We start from the raw sequence: 15,278 nt of genomic DNA on the forward strand, positions 1-15,278 counted from the left end.
GAGTACACTAGGGGAGAGGGGCCTATGGGCCGAATAGCAAACCACACAGCAGGTGGACCCACGGAAGAGGCAGCCCCGCACACCCTCTGGCAGTCCCAAATCAATGCCCTTAGGCCAAGCAGAGCCAGTTAGTCATTGTCACTTAAAGCGGCGTCTCCCGCCCCCGGCCCCCCCGACCACGCAGCCCCCGCTCTCCAGGCAGTCATCTAGCAAACTTGGCCGCCTGCTTCGGATCTGTGAAGTACAGCACCTTGCCTTCATGCCGCACCCTCAGTCTGGCCGGATATAGTAAGGCAAACACAACTCCAGCCTGGCTCAGCAGCCGCTTGGCCGGCAGAAAAGCACGCCTCTGAGCCTGCACACCAGGGGTGTAATCAGGAAAAAAGTTGATTTCGGAGTTCTTGTATACCAGCGGTCTTCTCTCCCTCGCCAAGCGAAGAACAGCATACCGATCTCTGTGGTTCAACAGGCGTGCAATAATTGGGCGCAGAGGTGTCCCCGTCGGAGGCCGGGGCCCCAGGGACCGGTGTGCCCTATGAACCACCAGCATCCGTGAGAGCTCACCTGCAAACAGTTCCAACAACATGCTCTCCACAAAGTCCTCCATACGGCCCATATCAGTCGCCTCCGGCAGCCCCACAATACGAATATTATTACGACGTGACCGAGCCTCCAAGTCCTCATTCTTATTCCGTATCACCTCCAGGATGCGTTCCATTTGTACAATTTGCTCTTTGTCGCCTCGGCGCGCATCCTCCACCTCTGACGTGCGTGACTCTAGAGCCTCAAGCTGTGAATCATGGTCGTCGACTCGAGCCCTTATACGGTCAAGCCGTTCCGTTACATGGTCCAGCTTGGCATCTATGCCAGCCAAGCTAGTCTTGAGCTCCAAAAACATGGACCGTACAGACACCTAAGGGCTTTCCTCTCCAATCTCAACATCACCAGGCTGGGAGGCAAAAACAGCGCCTCTCTTTTTACCCCCCTTGAAGGTGAGCTTCGCTTGCCGTTGGTCAGACTTGCCCATAATTCAGCACAACACGCACGGCCACCTGGCCGCGCAAGGGCAATAAATGATATCCAGAGCTGTAGGCGCCCACCACCAAGATCGCTCTCTCAGCTGTCCAGCCCGCTCCGCAGGACCGCCAGTCAGCATCCAATTCACCGGGCCCACATCAAAACTCACCACAGAACAGGCCAGCACCCGTGCCGGAGCCCCAGACGCTCCACTGGCCTCAGCTCCGGCACCGAAAATCCATGCTATAGTGGGTGCCCAGGGCCCCAGTCTGACCCAGCACCTCCAATAGAGGGGCACCCCGCAGCCTCTGGTCTTCAGTGAATCACCACGTGTGGGGTAGCAGCACCGCCTTTAGGCCGCCCTACTCGTTATCCAGCAGCCGGCCCCAAACTCCAGCGGGTACTTCAAGCAGCACAGTGCAGGATCTCCGGTGCAGTCCGACGGCCCCCGCCAGGCGCAGCCTCGAGAGCAGCACTGCAGAGCCAGGCCGGGACCAGCCGTCCGCTCACTTGTGCCAGGGGCCCCAGACCACCACTGTCCTCAGGTCCGTCCCCACCTTTTACGACAGGACCTGCGTTCACTCCAGGGCCGCTCCCCACACGCCTCCAGATCAACAGAGTCCAGGCCCACCGGTTGCAAATGGCGGCCAAAAGTCCAGAGGGCCACAAGACCCAAAAAAGGCCTCCTCGCCTGCAGGGCAGCGGAGGCCCAGGGGGACACGAGGCAGCAGCAGCCGCAAGAGCTGCGAGGGCCGCAGCACGACCGAGCCGCCGACCAGGCCCGCACTCACTCTCGCTCCCGGCTCAACACGCTCGCCAGGAGCGGCAGCAGCTCTCCTCACCTTCCTGCTTCAGGGACGCGCGCGCGGCAGGAGGTAGACGCCAGGCCCGCCCGCGCGGCACCCGATCTCAACACCGGCCTCGCCCGCTCCCGCAGCACCCGAATCTTCACCAGGGAGGCACCGCCGGCCTGCCCTCGCCGCAGCCGCCTGTAGGATGATCAATAAATGAATAAATGGCCCGAGGCCCGACGGAGCCTCATGCGGTGTCGGCCATCTTGCCCGGCGGCCAGGCCACGCCCCACCCATTCAGACACTTACATAACCACTCACAGACCCACTCAGACACGCGCACCCCCAATCACAGACCCATTCTGACCCTTGTGTAACCACTATATATTTTCTCAGCCCCAGGTACCCCATCCCCTTGGGGCCCAACCTAATTATTATTTTTTGAGGGGATGGGGACCATGTGGCCCCATCCCCTAGGGCCCAGCCACATGACCTGGGAACCCTCAGGGCACCCAGTTACAATGTTAGGGACCGTGGGGGGATCCTGGAGGCCTCTGAGTTCTCAGCCAGTTCCCCACCTCCTGCAGGAGCTGGTATTGCTGTCAAAGAGAGAGGCAGCTCCTTCTCTGTGAGAGCACTGTTTCCGCTGTCTCTCTGCCTGTATATTGCAGGCAATGAAACAGAGGAAACCTCTACTTGCAGTGAGGGAGAGCTGTTTGACGGCTCTACCTCACTGCGAGCGGATTGTTTGTGTGACTTGAAGGGAGCTGTCAAAGCTCCAGCCAAGTAGCAGCAAACAGCTATGTTCCGGGGTGCTCACGATGTGACTTAGCAGGGCAGGACCCTGGGGGGAGGTGGTTCCCAAGGCCATTAATGGCTCCTTGAAGGGGGTCGTACAGCCTCCATCCAACATGAAATAGCTCGGTGGAGGCAGTGGTCCCCATGGCCAGGGTTCCACAGCGGACCCGTTTCAGTCTCTTAATAAAGCCCTGGGGAGGTAGGCCTTCATAGGGATGCAGGGGGCCAGGTGGCCCCAGTGTGTGATTTATTTAAGCCTCAGGCAGGTGCTGGTCCCCGGGCTGTTTGGTGGCCAGGTAGCCCCCCTGAATTTAATTTGTTTGAAGCCCCAGGGAGGTGGCAGTCCCCAGGTCTGCAGTGGGACCAGGCACCTCTGATCTTAGATTAGCTTGAAATCCATGGGAGGTGGTGGTCCGCGGGTTGTGGGTGGGTCAGGTACCCCCCATATTTCATTAATTTGAAGCCCCAGGAAGGTGGCAGTCTCTGGGACTGAGTTGGGGGATGGGCAGCTCCCCATGTTTCATTTGTTAACGCAACAGGAGGTGGCAGTCCCTGAGGCTGGAGGGGGGCCATGTTCCCATCTGCGTTACATTAGTTTGAAGCCCTGGGGTGGTGGAGGTCCCCAGGCCTGCAGAGGGCCAGACCGCTCTCACATTTCATAAGTTTAAAGCTCCAGAGAGGTGGTGATTCCTGGGGCTATGGGGGGGACAGACTTTTAAAGCCCTGGGGAGGTGCCAGTCCCAGAGGCTGTTGGGGGACCGGGTGCTCTCTACGTTACGCTGCTTTAAACCCCCAGGTAGTCTGCAGTCCAGTGGTTGGGGCTGTGGACCTGTTCAAAATCCCCATAAGAATTACATTTGTAAACACACCTTTTTTGCAGTCCCTTTTTCTTAGCCCCCGCTTGACGGATCACCCCATTACTTTCCGGACAGCTGCTGATGTTATTGTCAAGTTTTTTGGAAAACTTTCGTCAAGGGGCTCCAAAGATAGGAAAGTCAAAAAAGCCTTTTCTGTGGAAACTAGGGCCATATTTACAAGAAAGTGATGCATCACTAGTGATGTGCCACTTTTCTAGCGGCCCCCTTGCATCCCCTATTGCCACCTTGGTAGCGCCATATTTAGAATATGGCACATCATGGTGCATGAAAGGGGCAAAAGCGTCATTTTTTTAACGCTATTGTAACGTTATACTGGAGTAACTCTAAAGCCCTAAAGTCAAATCATGGAACAATTATAGATGCTATGTCCCCACTAGGTAGAAGACAATGACCAGAAGACCAAACTGATTACTGTAATCTCTAGGTGAGTGCCCAGTCATAGCCTCATTAATTGGACTGCATTATTAAGTTCCCTATTAATCTGGTTAATTTAATTACTTGTAGGTGCTACTAACAGGAAACATCCTCAGTCCTGATGATGACCCTCTAATGATTTATGTCTCTTAATGGGGTTGAAACGTCGACAGTAAATCGAATGTGGATTGTAAATTTGTAAAAATACTTTGTGACTTCAGGGCTTCCTTGATTGACGGAGCCTTTAGAAGTCCATATTGTTTTAACCACCTTCTATACATATTGTATAGAACACTATCACTTTCCTTCACAATATTCACTTTCACTGTGTTTTAACATAGGAGCACCTACTATCACTTTATAAAGAAAATTTACAAAACATGCTGTTAAATTTCTTTATAGCAAAAAGAAATAAAGTACAATTAATGTAATAAAGATTGGATTTACGTAATTGTCATCTAGACAGCTTACCGTGGAAGTCTAGGATTACTTCCCCCTTGCATTGACCATTTAATAATTTTGTATATTGCCCTGGTCAAAAGGGTTAGAGAGCTTTGCCTCTTTGCTTTAAACTATTACTTGTTCTAGCCACAACCAATATTTTTATATATCACTCCATCTATAAACAATAAATATACTTCCACAGTAATGCTATTCTAATGCCCTGTATCATTATTTTTACAAACAGATTTATTTTTTATTTTTATTTACATTTATGGGTCTAATATCCCATCAGTGTGCAACAAATGGATTTCTTCAATATTATGGCTAATAACCACCCTCTTCACAACCAATGAAACAATTAATTCTTTATATGAGAATATCTCTTATTATATTGCTATGTGCGATGTATATTTACAGGTGACAATATAATTCCTCATCGCCATGCAACCCAAATGGAGCCCTAGGGGGTCATTACGACCCTGGCGGAAGGCGGAGAAGCGGCTGTAAGACCGCCAACAGGCTGGCGGTCTTTTTTTGGGAATTATGACCATGGGCGTTACCGCCATGGTCATCCGCCGGTTCTCCGTTCCGCCTGCCGGGCTGGAGACCTAGGTCTGCAGCCCGGCAGCCGTCACTAACCCCCAGCGGTATTTGGACCCGGCTGACCGCCATGGATTTCATGCGGTTTGAAACCGCCATGAAATCCATGGCGGTAAGCACTATCAGTGCCAGGGAATTCCTTTCCTGGCACTCATAGGGGTCTCCAACACCCCCCACCCCCACCTGGACTCCCTCCACTACACCGCCCACCACCCCTGCCAACCTCCCTTAGGTGGCAGGGCCCCCCTCCCCACCCGACCCCCAACATCACATAACTCACTCACACACGACACGCACACAGGCACCACCATCTCACACACGCACACACACCGACATACATGCCTACATCCACACACACAGTCAGACACGCACACCCACATTCAAACATACACGCACAAATCCATACAGACATACCCACAGACATACATGCACTCATTCCCAAACACGCAACACCCCCTCAAGCATACACACACTCATACACCCCCTCTACATACACAGACGCACACCCCCATGCACGCACACAACACACAACACAGAACACACAACACCCCCCCTAATGGACGATCGACTTACCTGGTCCGTCGATCCTCTGGGAGGGGACGGGAGCCATGGGGGCTGCTCGGCTGACACCACACCGCCAACAGAACACCGCCACGCCGAATCACAGGATGTGATTCGGTGGGCGGTGTTCTGTTGGCGTGGTGGTGGAGGTGGAGCAACCTCCACTTCCCCGCCACCCGCCAGTATGGCTGTTGGCGGCTCTCCGTCCGAAAAAGGACGGAAAGCTGCAAACAGTTATAATGCGCTGAGCTGAAAACCGCCACCACTGGCAGTCTTCAGCACGGCGGTCCCTCAGCGGTCTTTTAAACAGACCGCCGAGGTCATAATGACCCCCATAGTTTTTTATCTAATGATGTACCTAAATTGTAGACATCTCAGTTTATGAACTCTGTCCCCTCCACGTTCATGTTTTTTTATTGTTGCAATGCAATAATCTCTCATATGTAGCCAATTTGATTCTAAATGATTTTTTAAATGCTTGTTCATGGCATAGTTGTTATCGTCATTCTGTACTGCCCTAATGTGCTCCAAGATATACTTCTTCAATGATGCTTCTTTGATTATGGTCAAGCTCGTGGCTAAACATTGGCACTTATTATCACAGGATGAGTCAATCAGAAATCTAATACCAGCAAGAGTGCCCACTACTTACCGGAGAGGGAGAACTTTAAAAAACATGTTGAGTCCCAGTTTTACTACTGGGTCTCCCAACAAAACTTGGCTATCTGCACAAACGATGGGTTTCTTTAAATGTGGTAGTTGTGGAGTATGTCGGTGGGTTTGTCATAGGATTAAAGAATTTTCCTTGGAGGGGAAAGTTTACAAAATTTGCACTATGATCAACTGTAACACTACTCATGTTGTGTACATAATACGATGTAAGTGTACTTGCATTTATGTGGGTAGTACAATACGCCCACTAAAGGTTAGGATTGGAGAACATATTCGGATGCTTAAAAATGGTGATGTAAGATATCCAATAGTTGCTCATATTTTATCATGTAACTCACAATCAATTCATAAGAATTTTGAATTTTTTGGACTAGAACATGTTCCCCGCAATCCAAGAGGGGGTAATAAAGAATTCATGCTACGTAGGAAGGAGGCAATATGGATAATGAGGTTAAGGGCTGTTGAATCGGGCCTTAACTCTGACAGGGAGTTGGAGTTTTTTTTGGGTGATAGATGACAACACAAATGTGACAATCATCAGTTATGTTGAAAATGTATGGATTGTTTCTTACTTCACAGATAATGTCATTATTAACCAAAATTCTCACACTGATGTTACTAATCTACTAGTGAATATTATATGGAAATTATAGGGTATCATTAATTCTGCTGATTATTAATTACCTTATTTCTATTTTCTGTCTCTTAACTGGTTGACTTCTTTTGATATCTTAGTTTCAAGAGAGGTGCCCTGACTATAATAAGGACGATGACACTTGTCAATGTATATATTTGATTGGAACTATTTGGTTGACTAACCTGGAACAGTTAATGTGCCTAATAGGGGTTGGTGTTTATTGATTTATTGTTATGTGTCTCCTTATTTAGATAGGAATAATTGTCATTTGCAACGGCAAGCGTTAATTAGTGTGTTGTATTTTATTTTACTGCACATCTGTGTGTACAAGATATGAGCTTTTTGTTTATCCGTAACACGTTTGTGTCAGCTGCACCAGCTAAGTTCAGTTTCGTCCTGTACTAACTATTGATATGCAGTCCTTGGAGTGAGGGGTTTTGCTGTGAATACTAGCCCGATAGCTTGTATCTTTTATGAAATGTGGTGGCATTATACGCACCGGCAACTTTCAGTTTTGTCCTATGTGAACCATTAACCAACAGTTCTTGGTAGTAGAAGAGAAATTGTCAGTAATTGTCGGAAAGCTGTTTACAGCCTTCACGCGTGAAACTGATTCACGCGTTTGGAGTGTGACTTTGCACTTCACAATCTCTTTCTGTGTTGGGAACGGATGACAGTCTTTCTTTGATTTTGATTACGCGAGGTGATCGCGCGCTCCGGAAAAGCTTTTAACCTCGGTTGAGGCGAGGCGCGCTGGTGCGTACTCGCAGCGTAGCCCTTCCTTAGCATGGAAACGCTGTTTCTGACTCATTTATAATATAATAGGTAAGGACGTTGGAGACACTGTTGTGGAATGTGTGGGCTAGAATAATAATTAACGTGGAGTATATAACTCGGCATTTTTATTTTCATTTGTTTTATAGCTTTGAATCATACAGCTCCCAAATACAGAGCAGATGAGAATCGATGACTTTGATGTAAGATAGATATTCTTAACTTATTTATGTGCTTTTGAATTTGGGACTATTGGTAATTTATTTAGTGGTTTGTGGTGCTTTTTTCTGTTTAAATAGATATGTTGGTGCACTGAACAGGCACATAAAGAACATTACCTACCGTTTGAAGTAACTTTGAAAAGCTTTTGAATTTCTACTAATACTTTACTTGATTGCTTTGGCTTGGTGGGTGCCCTTTGGGTGTTTTTTTGACATTAGCATAGAATATTCATTTTGGTGAACGAAGGAGTGGGTTACGGTGATATATGTGATCCTAGTTGCTTGTGATGTTACAGTGTAGCTGGCGATTGATAGCACTTTGATCATCTGTACATGGTGACTTGGTGGATCACTAATGAGGGTGTGCTTTTGGCTTTAATTAATCAAATGGGTTGTCACAATTAAGGGAATCACTTTCCCTCTCTTACTACTTGGGGGTCTTTTTTTCTTTTCTTTCTTTTCTTCTTTTTTCTTTTTTCTTTTTTCTTTTTTCTTTTTTCTTTTTTCTTTTACCATAAAGGGGACCATTTTATATATTATTATTATTGTAGCATTATGCAGTTTGAGCATTTTGGTTTCTAATATAAATCATTTACTTACAATGTAGAGCCCTGAAGAAGTCGTTGGGGACTAAAGGACTTTCCCATGACAAAACATGTGTTGGCTCGGAGTGTTTGTCCATGAAGAATGCTGTAAATTTGAAGATGTGATCCAATAAACCTCTGGATTGGAGTGGACTTTTTAAAGATTGGCGTAAAATTTCAGATTGCGTTCTTTGGAACTTTACTCACTTGAGTTTTGACTTATTTGATTTGTGAATAGAAAACTTTGTGTGGGGGGGGGGCCTCATATTGTGTTAAATACTTCTTCAAGGGGCAGATAATACTGCCAACGTATCTTAGACCACATAGGCATTCTATGACATATACAACAAAAGTTGTTTCACATGTAATCCTGTCTCTAATCGGGATCCCCTTACCCCGAAAGTCTATTGCTGCCTTCTTGTTACAACCAATTTTACATGCTTTTCACTTATTACAGCAATAGAATCCCTTGTTTCCATCTACTAACCAATTGGAAATCATTGGGGTCTCAAAATGACTTCTCACCAATATGTCCTTCAATGCTGGCACTTTTCTATATGTGACGAATGGACGAATGCCAACTTTCTGTCCAATATTACCATCTCTTTTAATCATGTGCCAATGCCTATTTAGAATCTTCAATATCTGTTGATTTTCTTTACTATAATCCCAAATAAGTCTTATCTCATCAGTTTCTATCATTGACTCATCCAACACTTTTTTGTTTTTGCCAATACCTGGGCTCATGTTTTTGCTCTTGCTTTTGCCTCTCCTTCATTCACCTCTCTCAATTTATATCCTCTCTTTAAAAATCTCTGTTTGTTTACCCTAAATTTCATGTTCATATCTCGTTCATTTGAGCAATTTCTTTTCATTCGGACAAATTCCCACAATTCTTGTTCTCCAAGTCTTTTATATTATTTCTCAACTTTTCAATATCTTTCTTGGCATATTTTATAATAATCTCCATCATATCTTTTGAACATTCCGTACTGTTCATTCCCCATTCTTACAACATTTCTGGACTTGTGTCTGGATGATTCGGCAGGGTAAAAATTCTCAGTCCTCTTGGAACTCTCCCCACTTGTATATATTTGTGTAATGTAACTACCTCCCAACTTTTCGGGATTGCTTTTTTTATGAGACGCTCTAGTTGTAAATATAATTGTTTTATACTTTCCATAGATGCTGTTTCCACATTAGCTTGGGACCCACCATTATTTTGTGCATCTCTTGTGACACAAAAAAACGATTCCACTCTTTGTATATGTTTGGCCAATCTTTCCTCCATATTGTCACCAACTTGTTACCAATTTATTATAGCTTTGTGACTAGAAACTTATGCAAGCAATAATTATAGATTATTTATCAATTCATCCACTCCTGTTGGGTATCTTTTGTTGCAATATGTCTCCAATACAGTGACTAATCCTGTGTAGATACTAAGGTCTTATATTATTCCCGCCTTATAACTACCTCTGGGAAGTGATTCCAATTAGTCTTTTATGGGACTCACCTGAGAAAAAGTCTCAATCCATTTTTATGGCATCCTCCGACCCCATCTATCCAGAACTTCAAACTCAGACAAATACCCCAAAGGGACCAATTGCACTCACTATTTCTTTGATTGCAGCAAAAAACAATCTATAGTTTCTCTGTGATTTAATTTATGCTTCTTTAGGCATTCATAGTTCTGTCCAACTCCGTCGTTCTCATCGCGATCTGCTATTAATTCATTTGCTTAGGAACTTGAAATGTTACTCTTAGTCCACTCTTAATCATTTTCAGCTCTATCCATGTATACCGAGTCACCCGTGTTAGTTTAACTTAACGTTTCCCTTGTTGTAATTTCTCGTTGCTGTGAGGACGCTGTATTTAACAAAAGCTTCCCACTTCATATTCAATCTAAATTCCAATAGTCCCCGTTCCCCACTCCGGTATTCATACGGGTTTCCTCAATGAGACTAGCAGCTTTGTTATCGTAACGCTGCACCCGTGTTTCACATTCTTTTTTAAACTTTGCGTCTTTGTGTCATATATATATTGATAGTTCTTGAATAACCTGCCTTTTAGAGTCAGAAATAAATGAGCCACCTTAGCCAGCATCGTTGCACCACCTCCTTTATTGTGGCAGGGAAATCAAACAAGAAAACATGAAGCATTTGTAGCATCTACCAACAAGGCACCTGCATACCTGCAGACAGAAATGAGGTTAATTAGATGTTCCGCCCTTTCTGGCTTTAGCGCTTGGCTATGAGATGTGATGAAGTGAATGTGAATGTGGTTACGTGTCAAACAGGAAATAGTGAAAATAAACAGTTGAATCTCACAATAGAGAGAAATGTTGAACAAGCAAAGGGGATCGATTTAAAAAGTGAGAATGTTTATTGTGTGGTGGTATCAATTATATGGTGCTTTCTAACGTGATGGACAGAGTAATTAGAAGTTGATGGATTCAAAAGAGGTAAATCGCAAATTGAACCACTGAATTTATATAAAGTGATACATATAGAGATAACAAATAATTATGCAATGTTAAACGATCTGATAAACATATTGGCAGTGTAATTGAATGATTGGAATTATGTTTGATACTTTGTTTATAGTCTGTTTTCCTTGTTCACGTTGGTCTATATAAAATGAAGATAATGGGACGTGTAGGTCATGTGAGGAAGACCGTGTAGTTTGAAACACCTCATGTTTTCTTGTTTGATTTCCCTGCCACAATTTAGGAGGGGCTGCAATAAAGCTGGCTAAGGTGGCTTGTTTTTTCACTACCCCTATTTCTCACTGATTTTGTCTGGGTTTTTCACCCATTTTTCACATGACCACTTCTTGGTTTTCACTCATTATTACTGCTTTCTGCTTGCTTTTGCCCCGGTATTTAGTGTGCCCTCTCTTTCCTATTTCTTCATTATTAGTGCTTTCTCCTTCCTTTTTCCCTAATTTTTTTCCTGTGCCTTCTCCTTGCTTTCTTCTAGTTTGCACTGCTTTCTCCTTCATTTTTCCACATTTTCTAAATGCCTATGGCTTGTTTTACCATTATAGCCTGGGGTTGCGAGCATACGAGGGGAGCGCTGCAGTCAACCCACCACTGAGTTTGAAAACCATAGAAATGCCCTGAAAAAATAAACAAAGGTTACAGGGACATTATAGTTAGGAAATAGAATTAAAAAAAGCAGAAATTCACTGAAAAAACAAAGGTTTCAGCAACGTTATAGTTAGGCTGACATTTCAAATGCACACAACCATACAAAAGGAGAAGCTATAGTAATCGCACCTAACTATAACCTACGTCACTGAAATGCACTGCTTATAATTTCAAATGTTATGTCACTTATGACATGGCCAATGACCACTGATGATATCACTGATGACATCTCAAATTACATCACTTATTAATCTGTCTCCCACCCCTGTTCAATCTGTGAACCCCTAGCATCTGTCTGAGCCAGGAGCTGCTGAAGGACCAAGCCAAGAATGGCAGTACCACACAGCCATTGAGACAAGAGCAGTGGAATAACAGCATGACTGCGGTGGACTGTGTGGCCTTTAGAAGTGATCACCACTGTGAGAAAGACGAGGCTCTGGCTTGGCTTGTGCCCAGGTGGTGCCCAGAAGGAACAGTGGGTTCCAGAAGCTACAGTTAATGGGTGCAATGGGTGCCCATGAATAGAGACCTGAGAAGAGCGGCTCTGCTCCCCAACCGACAGCCAATGAGAATACTGCAGAAGTGTGTGGGCGGCCTCAGAGACATGAGCGACAGGCCATCACCACTGGCCTTTGAACCATCAGCAAGGGCAGCTTGGCTGGCAAATGATTGCTGTGCAGCCCATGGCCTTGTGGTTGCAAGCTGCCCTTAGTGTAGACTGGACGATGAGGGGGAAATATATATTTTTTTTAAAAGCTTACCTTCAGGGGAGACGCTTTCGCCTCCCCTCTGTCCTCATCCTCTTCCTCTTCCTGACTCACACAGGCTCCCAGCCAATCACATCAATACCGTCACCAGACATGACAGTAGCGTCATGATTGGTCCTAGCGGCCTGCTTTGCCACTGAGACTGGCAGTGGGAGCCTGGGCATGTTCTCCACTCATCTGTGCAATACAGCCAAGTAGAGAACATGCACACTTTGTGCAGCAAAAGTCCTCTTCTCCAGCCCTGTCCTGCCCTTACTCCCAGGAAAAATAAAATAATAATTACATTACAGTATTATAATTTAATTTTTTCTTTCCCCACAATCCAGTGAGGTAGCACTTCTCCGCCCTAGCGGAGGGACCACCCCTGGTTGTAGTGATCGAGGCTATCATCCCAACCAGCATCTCTGCACCCAGACACACGCAGAAGAAGTCAACACAGGTCCCCACCAGTGCCAAGACTTGAGAATGGAAACAGAGCTGGCTATCAAACTTAGCCTCCAAGTTCTTAACTACTTTGGATTGAGGAAGCAGAGGGGACGCACTCTCATGCCAACTTTCACAGCAGAAAGCAGACCACTCAAAAAGGTAGTCAATGCTAAAGAGGAAGACTTTGGTTTTATCTGCATTGCACAACAGCTAATTCTGAAGCATGCAAGAGGAAACTGTAGCCAGACATGGCTTAATGAGGTCTGGATCAATTTCTTCACCTTTATCAAAGAAAAAGAGCAGCTGTGTATCATCAGCAAAAGTGATTATCTTTGCTCCAAAGGATTCTACCAGATGTGCTAGAGGTATTAGACAGCTGTTGAAAATTGTAGGGCTTAAAGCAGAGCCTTTTGGCACCCCAACAGCCAGAGCCTTGGTACCAGATTAGAAAAAGGGGGCTCAAGCCTCTTGACCTCTTTTTACCAAAAATAAATCCATCCATCTCAGAGCTGTGCCCCCTAATCCAATGGCCTGTAAACAGTGGAGGAGCATTGAGTGTGGCACTGTATCAAAGGCTTCTGAAAGATCTAAATGTATCAGCACAACCTTGCCTGCTTTATCTAGGGTGCACTTGATTTGATAACGTCTGACATTTCTAGAAGAGTGGTTTCAAGACTCAGGTCAAGCCTAAACCCAGATTGACTGGGGTGAAGGGAGGAAGTCAGTAGACTCCATATAGCAGGAGAGCTGTTCATTTTCAAATTTCTCTAACATTTTCTAAACACAGGAAGTAGCAAAATAGGCTTATAGTTAGCCAATATATTTGGGTCAACTGAGGGTTTTTTCAGAAGTATTTTTGCCAGCTTTCATGCTAGAGGTACAAGTAGCAAGCTGGGACCACCAGTTGGTTGATCATATATGCAACCAAAATCAACAAATCAGTGGGGCAAGGATCAGATGGGGAGCCAAATTTAAGGCCACCGATAGGAACTATAGCACTCTCCAGGTCAATGTGATTAAAAGAAGACAAGGAACAACCCATGTCATCTGTAAATTCATCAATAGTAGATATGATCCCACCATTCAGAGAAGCTATGGCTATATTAGACAGCATTTTAAGAGTCTTATCCCGAAAATAGGTAGCTAGTTTTTCACACCATTCTGAGGAAGGTGGCAGACTTCTAGCACTAGCAGCTGGTGCAAGGAATATTTTTACAATCTTAAATGCCCCACACAACTTATTACCTGCTACCTTTCCTCAAAAAGGAGCAGACTTGACCAAGGCATGATATTTCCCTAAGGATGCCCAGTAGGCTGTTTTATCTTCCTCATTATAGTCTTGCACCAATGTCTCTCAGCACTTTGGTGTCTAAAGAATTGTACTTTAAACCCTTCTTTAATGGTAAAGTCGGATTTTAACTCACAATTATGAAAATGCCATTTGCCAAATGCTTGTTTCCAGTCCAGAGAGGAACTGGCATGGCAGTTTGGGCTGGACTATTCACATGGGGAACAGGGCCAAGACTGATTTGCATATGGCTGGTTCCAAACTGGGGTGGCATGGTGAGCAAAAGAACCATGAATTAAACCCATATCTGTAACTGGGGGTGAGTGGTTGAAACGTTTCAGCACTCCGTCAGTCATCCTTTTGTGTTGCAAAGTTGCCCTAAGTAGGAAGGGTATGCCCAGACGTCGGTCCCTTGCTCACGGTGCCACTGGCTTCAAGCTAGCATGCCTGATGAAAGGTGATATCCTGAAACCGGTCCCAGGATGCTTGTTTCCGGTCCAGGGAGAACCTGGCCTAGCAGTTCGGGCTGGACTGTTCTCATCAAGAACAGGGTCAAGACTGATTTGCATGTGGCTGAGTCCAAACTGGAGTGTTATGGTGGGCAACAGAACAATGGATTAAACCCAGATCTGTGACTAGGGGTGAGTGGTTGAAAAGTTACAGCACCCCGTCCATCATCATTTTGTGTTGCTAAAGTCGGCCTAAGTGGGAATGGTATGCCCAGACATAGGTCCCTTGCTCACTATGCCACTGAATTCAAGCTAGCCTGGCTGATGATGGGTGATACCCTGAAACCGGTCCCAGGATGCATGCTTGTTTCTGGTCCAGGGAGGATCTGGCCTGGCAGTTGGGACTGGACTGTTCCCATGGGGAACATGGTCAAGAAGGATTTGCATATGGCTGGGTCCAAACTGGTGTTGCATGGTGAGAAAAAGAACAATGGATTAAAGACAGATCTGTGAGTGGGGGTGAGTGGTTGAAAAGTTATAGCACTCCATCCTTCATCCTTTTGTGTGGCTACTTTTACAAAGTTGGCATTTTCTTGTTCCTACCATTTGGTGCCCTGCCACATGTATTATGGGTCATATGAACTAGTTGTAGCTGGCAGTTGCTCAAGGGCTTCCCTTCTACCCCCAACATCACTGCTGCAGCCTGTAAGTTTTTCTTGTGTGCGGCATGTGCAGTCATGTGTGAATGTATGAATGTATGTATATTAGTGCATGTGTGCTGTGAAGGGGTGTGCGAGTGTGTATGT

The sequence above is a fragment of the Pleurodeles waltl genome, chromosome 5 (genome assembly GCF_031143425.1).
Source record: "Pleurodeles waltl isolate 20211129_DDA chromosome 5, aPleWal1.hap1.20221129, whole genome shotgun sequence".
Taxonomy (NCBI): Eukaryota; Metazoa; Chordata; class Amphibia; order Caudata; family Salamandridae; genus Pleurodeles; species Pleurodeles waltl.